Source organism: Fukomys damarensis, unplaced genomic scaffold, assembly GCF_012274545.1.
Source record: "Fukomys damarensis isolate Sample0158 unplaced genomic scaffold, DMR_v1.0_HiC HiC_scaffold_35, whole genome shotgun sequence".
NCBI lineage: Eukaryota > Metazoa > Chordata > Mammalia > Rodentia > Bathyergidae > Fukomys > Fukomys damarensis.
In genome coordinates this window covers 29804354-29818877 of record NW_022900947.1, presented here as the reverse complement: position 1 = coordinate 29818877, position 14524 = coordinate 29804354, and the positions used below count along the sequence as shown (strand labels likewise).

Sequence of the window (14524 nt, the reverse complement as noted above, 5' to 3'; positions counted from 1 at the left end):
AAATGCTACAAAACAGACTCTTGAGCCTGGCATACCAGTGCATAACTGAATGACTGTAATAGCAAAGAAAACAGCCAACTTATTTGTTTACATAAAATCTACACGTGGTGGTTCAAAAGATTGTGAAATTGAAAGGTAAACAATTGAGTAAGATGTCTGCAAACAGTGTGACAGAAGGTCAGAGTCAGTAACATTAAAGCAAATGTATAATTAAATAGTAAAAACAGCCCTGATACAAAAATTGGTAAATAACATGAACAGGTAACTCACTAAAAAGATACAAATTTCTGAACATCATGAAAAAAGCCCAATGACATTTCTCTTAGTTACTTTTCTTGTTGCTTAGACAGAATATCTGACACCCAAAATTAAAGGAGAAGAAGTTTATTTTGGCTTAGAGTTAGTAGAGGTTTCAGTCCATAGTTGACTGGTTCCAAAGGAGGGTGGCATGGCAGAGGGGCATCGCAGAGGAATAGTCCATGGCATGGCAGGCAGGCAGCAAGCAGCAGCACCTGTCTCTCCCTCTGATTCCTTCTAGGCCACCTACCTTTTGGTTGGTGCCACCAACACCCATGGTGGGCCTTCTCATTATCCACACCCAGAACTGTGCTAAACCAATCAAAGGACTAATTTAGTTATCATGTGCCCTTAATTCCAGTATCACACTTTTATTCCAGTATCACACACCCTAGATCCAGCCCCCTCCAAAAAAACCCTACTTGTGACCAATGAGGCTTTAGGGGGACCTCTAGATACAAACCATAACAACAATTATAATAAAAGAAAGTAAAAATGAAGCAAAAATGAGATGTACTGCACTGCATCAATAAAATTGACACATCTCTAAAATGTTATTTTTGCGCGGATGTCTAGGGTTCCTTTTTCACTGTAGCCCTGCCAGCTAGCATTTTTTAAAAAAATTTCTTGATGGTTGCCATTATATCTGGTGTAGGGTGGAATCTTAGTATTGCTTTAATTTGCATTTATTTCGTGGCCAGGATATTGAACAGTTTTTCATATATTTGTTGGCCATTTGTATTTCTTCTGAGAAATGTCTGTTAATTTCACTTGCCCATTTCTTGATTGTTATTTTAGGAGGTCTATTTTTTTTAGTTCTTTATATAGTCTAGATATTCATCCTCTGTTTGAGGAATAGCTGGCAAATTTTTTCCCCATTTTGTAGGTTATCTCTTTACTAATTTGTGGTGCAGGAGATTTTTAATTTGATGTAATCCCTTTTGTTGATTTGTGCTATTATTTCTTGTGCAATTGTGGTTCTGTTTAGGAAATCCTTCCCTATATTTATGTCTTCAGGAGTTTTACCTATTTCATCTTCCAGTAGATTCAGTATTTCAATTTTAATGTTTAGATCTTTGATCCATTTCAGTTTCAGTTTGATACATGGTGAAAAATATGGGTCCAGTTTGAATCTTCTGCAAACACATACAAGTTTTCACCATTTGTTGAATACGATATCTTTCCTCCACCATATGATTTTCATTCTTTTATCAAAGGTCAAATAGCTGAATGTATCTGGGAATGTTCTTTTTTAAAAGAAAATTACCACATTATTTGCAAGTTCAACTAGTGATTTAGCATTGCAGTACTTTTCTTACACAGGTGATGGACAAATCCTGGAGTTATCACCAGCCCCACTAAAGCAACCCCAGCAGCCATTGCTTTTGAAGCAACATCTCCAGCAGTCCCATGTCTTTTGGAGTCTACAATCTCTCTAAATGAAGAGTCACCTGGCCATAGGAGAATAACTTCTGGGAGGCTGACTGTCATTTTGTCCTCATCAGTGGCTCCTGTGGCTCTTCTGTACCTAAATGAGGCAGGGCAAGTCACAGAACACAGAGGGGAGTTAGGGGAGAGCTGATTGCAAATGAAAGAATTGCAGTGGAAGTAGAGCAATTTAGAGAGCACCTGAGCCTCTGCTACAAAGGCGGAGGTCTTCAGGTCAAACCTTTGATAGGATCAGGATGGGTCATGGAGTATCTAGCTGTACGGAAGGTGGTTTGGTAGTTGTCCAGTTCATATTCACAGACATCCATGTCAGTAACCCACTGGGTGAGAGAATCTGGGTCCATAGTGAATGTTGCCCAGCAGTCATCCAAGACCAGCTTGATGTTGGGGTCATTCTTGTTTAGAACTCTAACTTCCATGTTAATTTGTTGGTGGAAGTATCTCACTATAGGGTACTCAGTGTCTTTGTAAGGCCATTGGTAGGACTTATCTGGGTAGGTCTGCAGGATCGGCATATGTGGATCAAGACTTTTGATGTTGGCATTTAGCAATATGTCATCCTTGTTATAATAACTTCACTGTCATTCTGAATTTACTGTATCTGGATATTTTGCTTGGAGGAAGATCTTCCCAGAGAGCATATATTTCATTTTCATAGATGACTTTATCATCTTCAGATTTATTCTTTATTCCACATCCATTCAGGGGTATGTTAAACCATGCCAGCTCTTGAGACTGAGCTGTGAAGACAGGCTGGTAGAATGAGTTTCCCACTCTGAGGACACTCGTGTTGAAAGCTGATATTGTTTGGTGAGTGTAGACTTCAGAGTCCATAGGGTACATAACTCCTGTAACTATAGAGACTAGTGACTCACAGAGACACTCAGAATCAGTCACTATGTATACTGTATCTATTTTAAAATAAAGATCAGCTTGAGTGAAGATAAGTAGAACTGATAGAGTAGATGTTTTTCAGAGAATTTGGTTCTGAGTTTTGCAGAAGTATGATTTCAAGCTATTTGTTGCTTCTATGTTGATCTTGTAGTCATGCAGCTGGCTCATAGAGATGTTCCTATTTTCAATGCTCACAGATGGTGTCAGTTTCTTGGGAAATTCTGATACAGTGAGAGTCATGTGTGGCATTACATGTTACAGACAGAGCGGCTGAACAAATAGCTTGTGATGAGAAGGTGATCACCTTCCCAGGAGACACAGATGAAGACTTCAGAAGTGTCATGTAGAACTCCAGTGGCATTGAGTGGCATGTGAAGGGTCATCTTTTGGCTGTTGGTCAGGAGATTAAAGCCTTCTCTTTGGGTCTCCTGCAGGGTCAGACTGCAAGCTCTCAAAACATTACCAACCTCAATGATTCATTCCCTATCAGACTTGTTAACCTCACCACCATCAGCCAAGTCACGAATAATGTGTACCCACTAGATACTGAAAGCTCATATGTCTCTTCTACTTGCCAAGCTGGACAGAAGAACTGCACATGACATCTCTCTGTCTTGAAGGAGCACTGTTGCCTGTAGTTCTGATGTTCATCTGGTGTCCACCAGGCACTCTCTTGTTACCTGTCCCATACAGGGCCTTCAGGATGAGCTTTTCTGAGTCCAGGGAATAAGTGCAGTTCAGTGTTTCAACACAAAGAGGAGCTACCAGAGATGCATGCCATTTCTTGGTGTCAAGACTGTTAGTACTCCACTTTCATTGCAAGGGACAGTGCCTAGGAATGGAGGGTTCACCAACTGAGGAAGACCAATTGAATTCACTGAAGTCACAAATGTGAAGAAGAGACAAAATGACCTCCAAACTTCATAGAGCAGCTTGGAAGACTTGCAGAACCTTCTGTCTGCCTGCATGCATAACAGAAGGTAGCAGTGTCTGGGAATATTTCTTTAATTTCTCTTCTGTTCCGTTGACCTACATGTCTATGTTCTAGTACCATCCCATTTTTGTCATTATTGCTTTGTGATATAGCTTGGAGTCAGGTAATGTGAATGTTTTGCTTTGCTCTTGTTGTCCAAGATTGTTTTTGCTATTTTGGGTCTCTTCCTGTTCCATATGAATTTTAGGATTGTTTTCTCTAGGTCTTTAAAGTATGCTGCTGATATTTTGATTGGAACTGCATGGAATCAGTGTAACAGTTTTGGGAGTATGGCCAAATTGACAGTATTGGTTCAACCTATCCAGAAGCAGAGGACATCTTTCCATTTTTTGATGTACTATTCAATCTCCTTTTTCAGAGTATCAGTGTAGTTTTCTTTGTAGAGGTCTTTCACTTCCTTGGTTATGTTAATACATAGGTATTTCATTTTTCTTGATACTACCATGAATGGTGTTGCTTTCATAATTTCATTCTTGTTTAGTTCATTGTTAGTGTATGGAAATGCTATTGATTTTTGTGTGTTGATTTTGTATGATGCTATATTGCTGAGGTTGCTCATTTATTCTAGGAGGTTTTTTGGTGGAATTATTTGGGCCTTCTATGTAGAGTATCATATCATGTGCAAATAATGATGTTCCTCCTTTCCTTTTATTTCTCTTTTATCCCTTTTATTTATTTCCCTTGCCTGATTGCTCTGTTGAATAGACGTGCTGATAGTGGACATCCTTGACTTGTTTCAGATTTTAGAGGAAATGATTTTTCCCCATTTAATATGATGTTGGCTGTTGGTTTATTATAAACAGCTTTTATCAAGTTAGGGTATGGTCCTTCTATATCTCTCTCTTTATTTTCATAGTTCTTATCATGAAGGGATGTTGGATTTTGTCAAAAGCCTTTTCTGTATCTATTGATATGATCATGTGGCTTTTGATCTTGCTTTTATATATATGATATGTTACATTTATTGATTTGCATATGTTCCGAAGTGGTTGTTCAGGGAATACTGTCTCACACTTTCTTTGCTGCCTCCTGAAGTACAAGACTGTCCAAATCCAGGTCCGGTCTCTGTTTCTCAGTGACCAGCAGAGTTGTTTTCACTGATCCTGCTGGGGCAGGTGTTTCTGGATCTGTGTTAGTGATCTATTTCTTCTGTAGGAATGGATCCTATTTTTCTTCTCCTCTGTAAGTTCCCCTGATGTTCTCACATGCCCTCTATACCCTTTTTGTTTGTTTGTTTGTTTTTTCTGGTACCTTGCACTCAAACTCAGGACCTTGTGCTTGCCAAGCAGGCTTGGTACCACTGAGCTACAACCCCAGCCCCATCTACACCCATTTTTTGGTCTTTTGGCTGTTGATTTCCAGGGTCCAGGCACTTTGTCCTGAAGAAGCTGTGCTTCTGGCACTCACTACTCCGCCATTTTCACCATTCTTCTGATTTGCATATGTTGAACCATCCTTGCATCTCTGGGATGTCATCGTGTATGATCTTTTTGATGATGAGCTGCATTCTATTAGCTAATATTTTGTTGAGGACTTTTGCATCTATATTCATTAAGGAGATTGTTCCATAATTTTTTTCAGTTGAGTCTTTATCCAGTTTTAGAATCAGTGATACTATCTTCCATAAAGGAATTTGGAAGCACTCCATCTCTTTCAATTTTTTTTAAGAGTTTGATGAGTAAAGGTGATATAACATGCTTAAAGATTTTGTAGATTCAGCAGTGACACCACAGGTCTTGGGCTTTTTTAGTTGGTAGAGTATTTTTTTGATGGTACTTGGGATCAAATCCAGAGCCTCATGAATGCTAGGTGAGTGCTCTACCACTGAGCCACACCTCCAGACTTCACTTGGTAGCTTCTTCACTACTGTTTCAATTTCATTGCTTGATAATGGGTTATTCTGTATTTTTGTATCTTCTTGGGTTAGCTGTGGTAATTTGTATGAGCCTAAGAACCAAGATTCTATATAGAGGTTCTTACTGACATTTTGTAAGACTGAAAGAGCACCCCACCCCCAGGCACATAGCTAGAAATGCTTATATTAACCTGAGATATACTAAGATACTGATGCTTTAGGGTCAGAATTTGACTGGAAAACTTCAGGTAGTTGAAGGAGAATTCATTAAAAGATAAATGTCCAAGTGATGTCATAGAAGTTTGTCCCCAGCAAACTTTATTGTACACAATTTGCAGTTCTAGTCTGGCAAGTGAGAAGAATTGTGAGACTGCATGAGAGAAAGTAAGAAGGAAAGGAAGGTGCTATGGTTTGAGAATGGGCAGTGTCTCCCAGTGGCCCATATGTTAAAGACTTGTTCCTTAGGGTGGTGCTACTGGGAGATGCTATGGATTTTTAGGCAGTGGGGCCTTGTGGGAATTCCCTTAGGTCACCGGGAATGTGCTCATGAAGCGGATTGTGGGACCCTGGTCTTTTCTTTCTCTTTTGCTTCCTTGACATAAAGTGGGGAGTTTTTCTCCACATTTTCTTCTCCACCATTGCCACCCAGCAATTAACTAGAACTCCAAATCAATGGGTCTGCCTGATCTCGGACCAGAATCTCCAAAACTATGAGTCAAAGTACATCTTCTGTCTTCATAAGTTAATTATCTCAAGTATTTCACTATAGTGATGGAAAGCTGACTCATAGAAGGAAAGAAACACTATTGCTCTTCCTATCAAGAAGTATTAACCCTACTGTTAGAAGAACCTCAAACTATGGAATTGTGCTTTTTGATTAAGAAAGCATACTGCCTACACCTTTAGCACAAAAATGCTACTCAATGGAGGATTAGAAGGGAACTTTCTCAACCCAGTTAAAAAAAAATCTATGGAGAACTCAGCTAAGTCATATTTAATTGTTAAGCACTTAAAACTTTCCTTTTAACATCAGGAACAAGACAAGGATGTGTGCTAACACGACTTCTACGTTCACATTCTACATTCACATCTGTATTCACATTCAATATTGTGTTAGAGGTACTGGATAGGGAAATTAGGTAATTAGGAATTCATGTAGGAAAGGAAGAAATAAAAACGGCTTCTGTTTGGAGGTGCTATGACCTTGTTAATTCAAAATACATAGAAATCCACTTGTTTTAGTTAGTTTGGGCTGCCACATAGTGATACAATACACTGGGTGGCTTATAAAAAACACAAATTTATTTCTAACAGTTCTGGAGGCTGGATGTCTGAGATCAGAGTGCCACATGGTTATGTTCTGGTGAAGGCTCTTTCCAGTCACAGGCTGCTATCTTCTTGTGTCTTCACCTGGCAGAAAGGGACTCCAGTGCTCTCTGAGGTAAATTTAGCCAGGTCGCGCCCCTGTGCGTGACGTGGCGTTCGGGGCGCAGGCTCCTGCTGGGTGTTTCTGCCGGTGGACTCTGGAGGAAGGTGTGGCCGGGAGCCCCGCGAGGAGCACTAGCGACTCAACTTGCAGAGATAACCCACACCGGCAAAGTAGAGCTTACAGAGCATTTTTGCATAGCAAAATGAAATGCGAGGAACCAACAGCGACATAACTGAAGGCATCAGAATCAAATAGGAAGTCACTGGTTAGGAAGCCTCCCTGGAGAGACTAGTCTGGTCCCTCCCTCCAGGCCTCCTTCTGCAAGCAGCACCACCCGTGCAGTCGTCAGGTTGGCGGATGTGCTTTGTACCACGAACTGTTGTGCCCAAGTCGCGAAGTCCCCAAAGACCACCAAGGAGTCAGGTCCGATGCAATTGCAAGAGGAGTTTATTGCAAGCTCGAGCTTGGACTCTCAGGTGTCACCGTCACAGCGGCTTCAGTCTGAGAGCCCAGATCCAACTTTGAACCAAGTTTATATAGGATTTTTCTGTTACTATTTTTAGTTTTCGGGAGGGCACATTGGAACATGACCTAATGCTTACATTTGCAAAATTATCATGGGGTGCTGGGAGGGTACGTATTGGAAAGTTACCTAAGGCCTTTAAACAATTAATTCCTCTTTTCAGTAGACAATTCCTCTTTTCTGACTTTTGCTAACTAAGATATATGACTATCTATGTCCACTGTAATTAATTCCTATATCAGCTATAACTAATTCCTATATTGATTAGATCACCCAAAAAGAAACTTTTATATCAACTATACTTAATTCCTATATTAATTGAATTACAAAAAGAAGCTTATCTTAAAAAGAGGAACAGAAGCAGGGTGGAGATGCCCTAAAAGAGGAACTGCAATTGTCAAAGCACAGAGAAACTGCCACATAGAATGGAAACTGTCACGTAGAATGAAATTTTTCAGAAAGGAACTTTTGCATTTACTCTATTCTGGGTAAGGGGCATGGAGCCCACCATGACCTGGAAACTTGGTCCTCACAGAACCTGTGAAGGAACTTTATCAGATAAGGTCAAGTTAAACTACAGTCTGTGAATGGAAAATAACGTGAAGTAGTGTTTGCATGTTTCAGCAGATCTTCTTGAAATTCAACTAAAAATATGAGACTTCTTTCTTCAGACAGCTGCTCTTTTCAGTACCAGTTACATCAAACAAATCAGCCTCTAGATGCTACTTGTCTGTTGTTCTTGATCATACTTGGGAAAATATTACTGAATATCCTCACACTAGGAACGAGAAGGAAAAACAGCTATCAAAATTTTATAGAATGTTTTTGTGTTTCATTAGCATTTGTCAATTTTTTATTTTTGGTAAACATTTCCATTATATCCTATTTCAGGGATTTTGTATTTTTAGGTATTAGGTTTATTAAATACCATATCTGCCTCTTTGCTCAAATTATTTCCTTTACTTATGGCTTATTGCATCGCCCAGTCTTCTTAATATCTTAAATATATTGTTGCCTGAATTGCTCTAAACTCACCAAGCTTTCATCTAAATGTCAGAGTTGTTATATTTCTTTGCAGTAATTTTGATTTGGATTTCAGTTCTTGCTTATGTTTTGGGAGAACCAGGTATCTACCAAAGCCTGAAGGCACAGAATATTTATTCTTACCAATGCCCTGTCTATGCAGCATTCAGAGTTACTGCCTGTCACTTTCCATGATGACAGTTTTATTTATGGCTTTTATAACCTCTTGGTCAGAAGTTATTACCTTGGTACAGGCTATTTGAATACTTCCTCTACGATAAGCCTGTCTTATATTTTTCTTCTTCATCCCTCCCTAGTTACATTGTAAACTCTAAAAGAATACTCTTGCCCAAGCTCATTGTCTGTTTTCTTGGTACCTGGTTACCATTTGTACTGCTGCAAGCATTCATTCTTTTACTTAAAGTACAGATGCCTGCATATATAGAGTTGAACATTCCCTGGTTGTACTTTGTCAATACTTTTCTCATTGCCACCATTTGTTGGTTTAATTGTCACAAGCTTTATTTAAAAGATCTTATTACCCACAGATCCGTTTGTCAGCTGGAAATGCTGTTTCATTCCACTTACAATGCATAATTTTGCATACAATGAAAAGCCTATATAAATAATAATTTAATATATTGCCACCTTAAAACTAAACCAATTATAATAAAAATCATAATCTTAGAAACAGGAAAGAATGGTGACTCAGGACATACCAGAAAGTGGGACTAAACTGAAGCTCTTTAACCTTTTATACTTTTCCAGCATACTTTTGGGGTTATAATATAGTTTATTAAATAATGTTTTCTTTAAAAAATAATGCCAAGAAGTTCTTATGCCTATGCAGGACTACTGTATAAATAAATTTGTTACTAATATAAAAAATAAATAAAATTTATAATAATTTACAATATCACTAAGAAATACTAATACTCTCTAGTATGAGAAACTCAAATAAAGATTAAAATGAATATTTGATAATGTGAAATAGGAAGAAAAGATCCAAAGGCTAGGGGAAAGGAAAGAAGGGAAAGGGAAAAATGTGAGAAAAGAAAAAATGAAAACAAATCCTTTGCAAATGGTAGAGGGTTTAAGGGTGGGCAGGGGAATGGGGAAAAAATAAGAACCAAGATACATCATGTAAAGGTACAAGTTCCCAATGATGAATGTAACTGTAATGTATACCTAAAATGTACCAATAAAAGATTTTAAGAGAAAAAAGAAATACTTACAAATTTTTTTTAAAAAAGAAATACAAAATTGCTTACTGGAAACTACAGATTATTGAAAGAAGTTAAAGGATACCTGAATCAGTGAAAGGCATCCCATGCCCATGGATTGGACTTAATGTTATTGGGACGACAATATACCCAGACTCATAACATCTATCAAAATACCAGCTGGTTTCTTTGCAAAAATTAACAAACTAATCTTAAAATTTATTCAGAAATGGGTAGACCCAAATTGCCAAGACAGTCTTGAAAAAGAACAAAGCTAGAGGACTTATACTTTCTGATTTCAAAATTTACTACAAAGCTACAGTTATCAGGATAGTATGGCATGGACCAGGAGTGGTGGCACACACTTGTAATCCCAGCTCTCGGGAGGCTGGGCAGGAGGGTCTGTGAGTTTGAGATCAGCCTGTGCTACATAGTGAGTTCCAGAGCAGTCTGAACTACACAGTGAGGCCCTTCCTCAAAAAATGAAAACAACAGAAGAACAAATAAAAGATAGTATGGCATAGAATAAGAACAGCTAAATCAATGAGTAGAATACAATTTAAGATCTAAAAGTAAATCCATGCATCTCTGTTGAAAAGATTTTCAACAAAGGTACCAAAAAATCAATACAGAGATACCTTAAACAACTAGGATTAGAAGTCTCATTTGACCGAGCTATTCCCCTGCTGGGTATTTCTCCAAAAGAATTAAAAAACTAATACAGGTACAAGTTTTTTTTTTAAAAAAAAGCATGAGCGTGAGTGATACACGCTCACCTATGTTTATAGCTGTACAGTTTGTAATAGCTAAAACTTGGAAACAGCCCAATTGTCCATCAATTAGAGACTGGATAAAGAAGATGTGGTTTTTCTATAAAATGGAGTTCTACTCAGCCATAAAGAATGAGAAACTAGAGTCATTTATAGCTAAAAGGATGCATATCGAGGCCATACTCTTAAGTGAAATAAATAGGACACACATATGCAAATACCAAATAGTTTCTCTGGTATGAAAAAGTAAAAATATAAATAAAATTCAAATTGTATAATTGATAATGTGAAATAGGAAGACAAGGGCTAAAAGAGTAAGGGAAGCGGGAAGGGTAGGGGAAAGGAAGGAAGGGAAAAGAAAAAATATGAGAAAAGGATAAAATGGAAACAAAGTCTTTGTAAATAGGGAAGGGTGGAGGGGGTGAAGGGAGGGCAGGGGTATGGGGAAAAAATAAGAACCAGGATATATTATGAAAAGGTACAAGTTCCCAATGATGAATGTAACTGTACTGTATACCTAAAAAGTACCAATAAACTCAATGAAAGAAAGCAAACAAACTCCCCAAAAAACAAAGGTACCAAAACTATTCAGTGGAGAAAGAAAAGTCTTTTCAACAGTGGTGTTGAGACAACTGAATATCTACATTCAAAAATAAAGTTGACCCCTATCTCACACCACATACAAAAATTAATTAAGAGTAGATAGAAGGTCTGAGGACTGGAGTTAGCTCAGTGGTAAAGCACTTGCCAAGCATGCCTGAAGCTCTGAGTTTGATCCCCAGCACTACAAAGAAAGAAAGAAACAAACAAATGTATCAAAGACCTAAAAATAAGAACTAAAACAGATGGCCAAGTAAAACATAGGTGTAAATCTTTGTGGCACTGGATTTGTCAGAAGTTTCTTAGATTTGACACAAAGTATGAGCAATAAAGGAAAAAGAAGAGATAAATTGCTCACCAATGAAAACTTTGTGCTTCAAAAGATACTGTCAAGAAAGGGAAAAGCATAACCTCAAAATGAAAAAAATTATAACATATATCTGATGAGGAATTTGTATCTAGAGTATAAAAAGAACTCTTACAACTCAATAGTTAAAAAGATAAAAAATTTAAAAAAACAACCCAAGTAGAGAGTGGGTGAAGAGTCTGAATAGACAGAATAGAGAAATATATACATATACCATTACTGATCAGGGAAATGCAAATTAAGACAACAATGAGATACAACTTCATACCTGGTAGGATGGTAATAAAAGTCAGATAATAGAAAAAGCATTAGCACAAATGTGGAGAAATTAGAGCCATATATGCTACTGGTGGAAATGTAAAATGGTGCAGCTGCTTTCAAAGAGTCTGGCAGTTTATCCAAAGGCAAAATGCAAAATTACCAAATTATGCAACAATTCTACTGCTAGGTATAGAGCAAGAAAAATATATCTACCCATAAAAACTTTTACATAAATGTTTATAGCAGCAAGACCCATAAGATCTTTAATGCCCATCAACTGATGAATGGATGAATTCGTTATGGGATATCCATACAACCAAAAATTATTTGGCAGTTATACAAAAGTGAAATACATACAACATAGATTAACCAGGAAAACATTGTGATAAAGTGCAATAAACCAATCACAAAGGGCTACATATTACTTGATTCAAGTTATATGAAATATCCAGCATACACAAATCTATAGAGATTAATATCTATAGAGTAGACTAATGATTGGCTAAAGTGGGGGTGGGGCATAGGGAGGAGTGACACATGCTAAGGGGTGTAATGTTTCTTGTTCAGAGATGAAATGTTCTAAATTAATTGTGGTAATGGTTGCACAACTGTGTAAATAATACCTAAAGTCATTCAATTGTATATTTGGAGGGCGAGGGGGGGTTACTGGAGATCGAACCCAAAGCCTTCACACTAAATTACATCTCCAGCCCTTTTGTTTCCCTTTGTTTTGTTTTTATTTTGAGACAGGGTCTTACCTAAGTTGCTAAGTTGCCCGGGCTGGGCTCAAATTTGAGCTCTACCTGTTTCAGCCTTGAAGAGTACTGGGATACAGAGGTGTGCCACCATACCTGGTTTAAATTGTATACTGGGGAGAAATGTGTACGGTGTGTGAACTATATTTCAGTAAAGCCTTTGTTATTAAAAAAAACTAACTAAGGTCACATTTAATTGACAGTCTATTTATATTGTCACAGATCCCCAAAGAAATGTGTGGGCATGGATAATGGTGGACAGAGAAATTGCTGTGGAAAGTGTGGGGTTGCTTAGCGTGTGAGTTATGAAGCCTTTATTTGGAATTTGGTCTTCGGGCTGCTGCTGCTAACTACACTTAGACTGGTCCGTCGGTGTACAGCTGGGATAACCCCAGCTAGAGCTGTGCTTGATCACTGAGCGCCTGAGGCACGGGAGGGCAGCCCAGATGAGATGTACGGAACACACACTGGATTCTGAAGCCTTAGACAAAAAAACCAAAAAAACAAACAAAAAAAACCTCATTAATAATGTTTTGTATTGATTGCATGTTAGAATAAAAATTTAATATATTAGGTTAAATAAAAAATTAAAACATTAAAAAAAAGAGGCCGCATTTTCTGGGAATTAAAATCTCCCTTGAGATGTATGGCTGCGTTGATGCCCGTGGTTACATAATCACAAGCCTGTGTTTGCTCAAGGGTTACCCACTGGACAGCGGCTGGGGAGGAAACAGACTCTGGGCACCTCTGCGCGGTGGAGAGGAGAGTGAGAGCAAGCAGGGAACTTTAGAGCCTAAAGCGCTTCTCCTGCTGCCTCTCCCGGACGTCACTCCAGACCCTGCTTCCCAGAGTCTGAGCCCCTGGGAGTCCTGACTGAATTCTCAGCCCAACCTGTCCTTACCTCCATTGGAGGGATTAAGGGGGAAGGAAGATATACAGGTGGGTGAGGAATTCATGCTTTCAGTCTCAGAAATATATTTATAGACATATTTTTCCTATTAGGCAAATTCTGAGGTGGGGGAAGAGAAAAAGAGAACGTTATAAATAAAAAAGAACCCTGAGGTTCTTAGCTTAGGGAAATGAACTTTGCTCACAGTGTGGTGAAAAAGCTGAGTTCAGGAGAGAACTGGGCAGGGAGCGGAGGGGAATTTTTGTCATCTTCATATCCTTACCGTGACCGGGCACTATGTAATAATACTAGGTTGAGGACTGATTCAGAGCTGGGCAGCTAGCATTCCTTAGCTGCACTGGCTCAGTTTTTTGTTTGTTTGTTTTGCTATATTTGTTGTTGTTTTCAAAGATAAGAGACGAATCATGAGAATGATTTCCTTGAGCTTACTGATACAGCCAACAGAGGATAAGCCTTGGACTTTATCCAAGAAACAGAATAGTTGTCTGATCAAAATATCAGAGGGAAAAGAAGCAGCTCCACACTGCCACCTCTGCTGGAACTGCGCTTTGGTTAGTATTTTTGAATTCAGCTAATAATCCATGAATTATTAACAGCACTTCCTTCAGTTCCTTTGTGTTGACGACAGTGAACAAACTATAGTGAAGTACAGAAACTTAAAGATATGATTCCATTTGAGTACAGGTCTATTACAGCCCACAGACCCTGCTCTGTGTTTCAGTGGGAGAAATTACGGAAGTGTGGAGTGTAATTCCAGTGCAATTCAGTAGATGGCAGATAAGATCTATTTTTCAACACTAAAAGTGGTTACTAGTGATGTAAATGTTCAAGGCAGTGCTTGAATTTCTTACAGACTGCCAAACAGAAGGCACAGGCAGGACGTCTTGGTAAGCCACATCTTATTTTATTCTATAAAAGCAAATAATGGTATAGCTAGTTATGGGGACAGAAATCACAGACGTTTCTATGACTAGTTCTCTGGCACTTTTCTAAGTGTGTTGTATTTCTGACATACGCTTACTGTGGAGTGAACTAGAATTTGCTTATCAGTACTAAATTAGAGATTAAGTTTTTCTTCCCTTGAATGAATGACACCTCTGCATGATTTGCTATCAAGAGATAATTTTGAGTAGAAAGATAAATATTTAAGGCACAGGCTTTTTTTTTTTTTTTT

At 38.3% G+C, this 14524-nt stretch overlaps 1 protein-coding gene and 2 pseudogenes across 3 annotated transcripts in view; 2 read left to right on the top strand and 1 right to left on the bottom strand.

Moving 5' to 3' along the window:
- Positions 1–1584: 1584 nt before the first annotated feature.
- Positions 1585–3608, bottom strand: LOC104862930 (annotated as a pseudogene).
- A 4371-nt stretch (positions 3609–7979) lies between these two features.
- Positions 7980–9101, top strand: LOC104862929 (annotated as a pseudogene).
- A 4061-nt stretch (positions 9102–13162) lies between these two features.
- The window catches only part of Tlr1 (toll like receptor 1), an 8360-nt gene continuing 6998 nt past the window's right edge, over positions 13163–14524 (top strand). Inside the window, exons 1-2 of one of the 3 annotated variants that reach the window (XM_010625090.3) lie at positions 13163–13379; positions 14204–14237. The gene's annotated coding sequence lies outside the window, so the exon portion shown is untranslated. Of the gene's footprint in view, positions 13380–13853; positions 13902–14203; positions 14238–14524 lie in introns of those variants that run through there. The other 2 variants (XM_010625091.2, XM_010625092.3) reach the window with 2 other exon arrangements.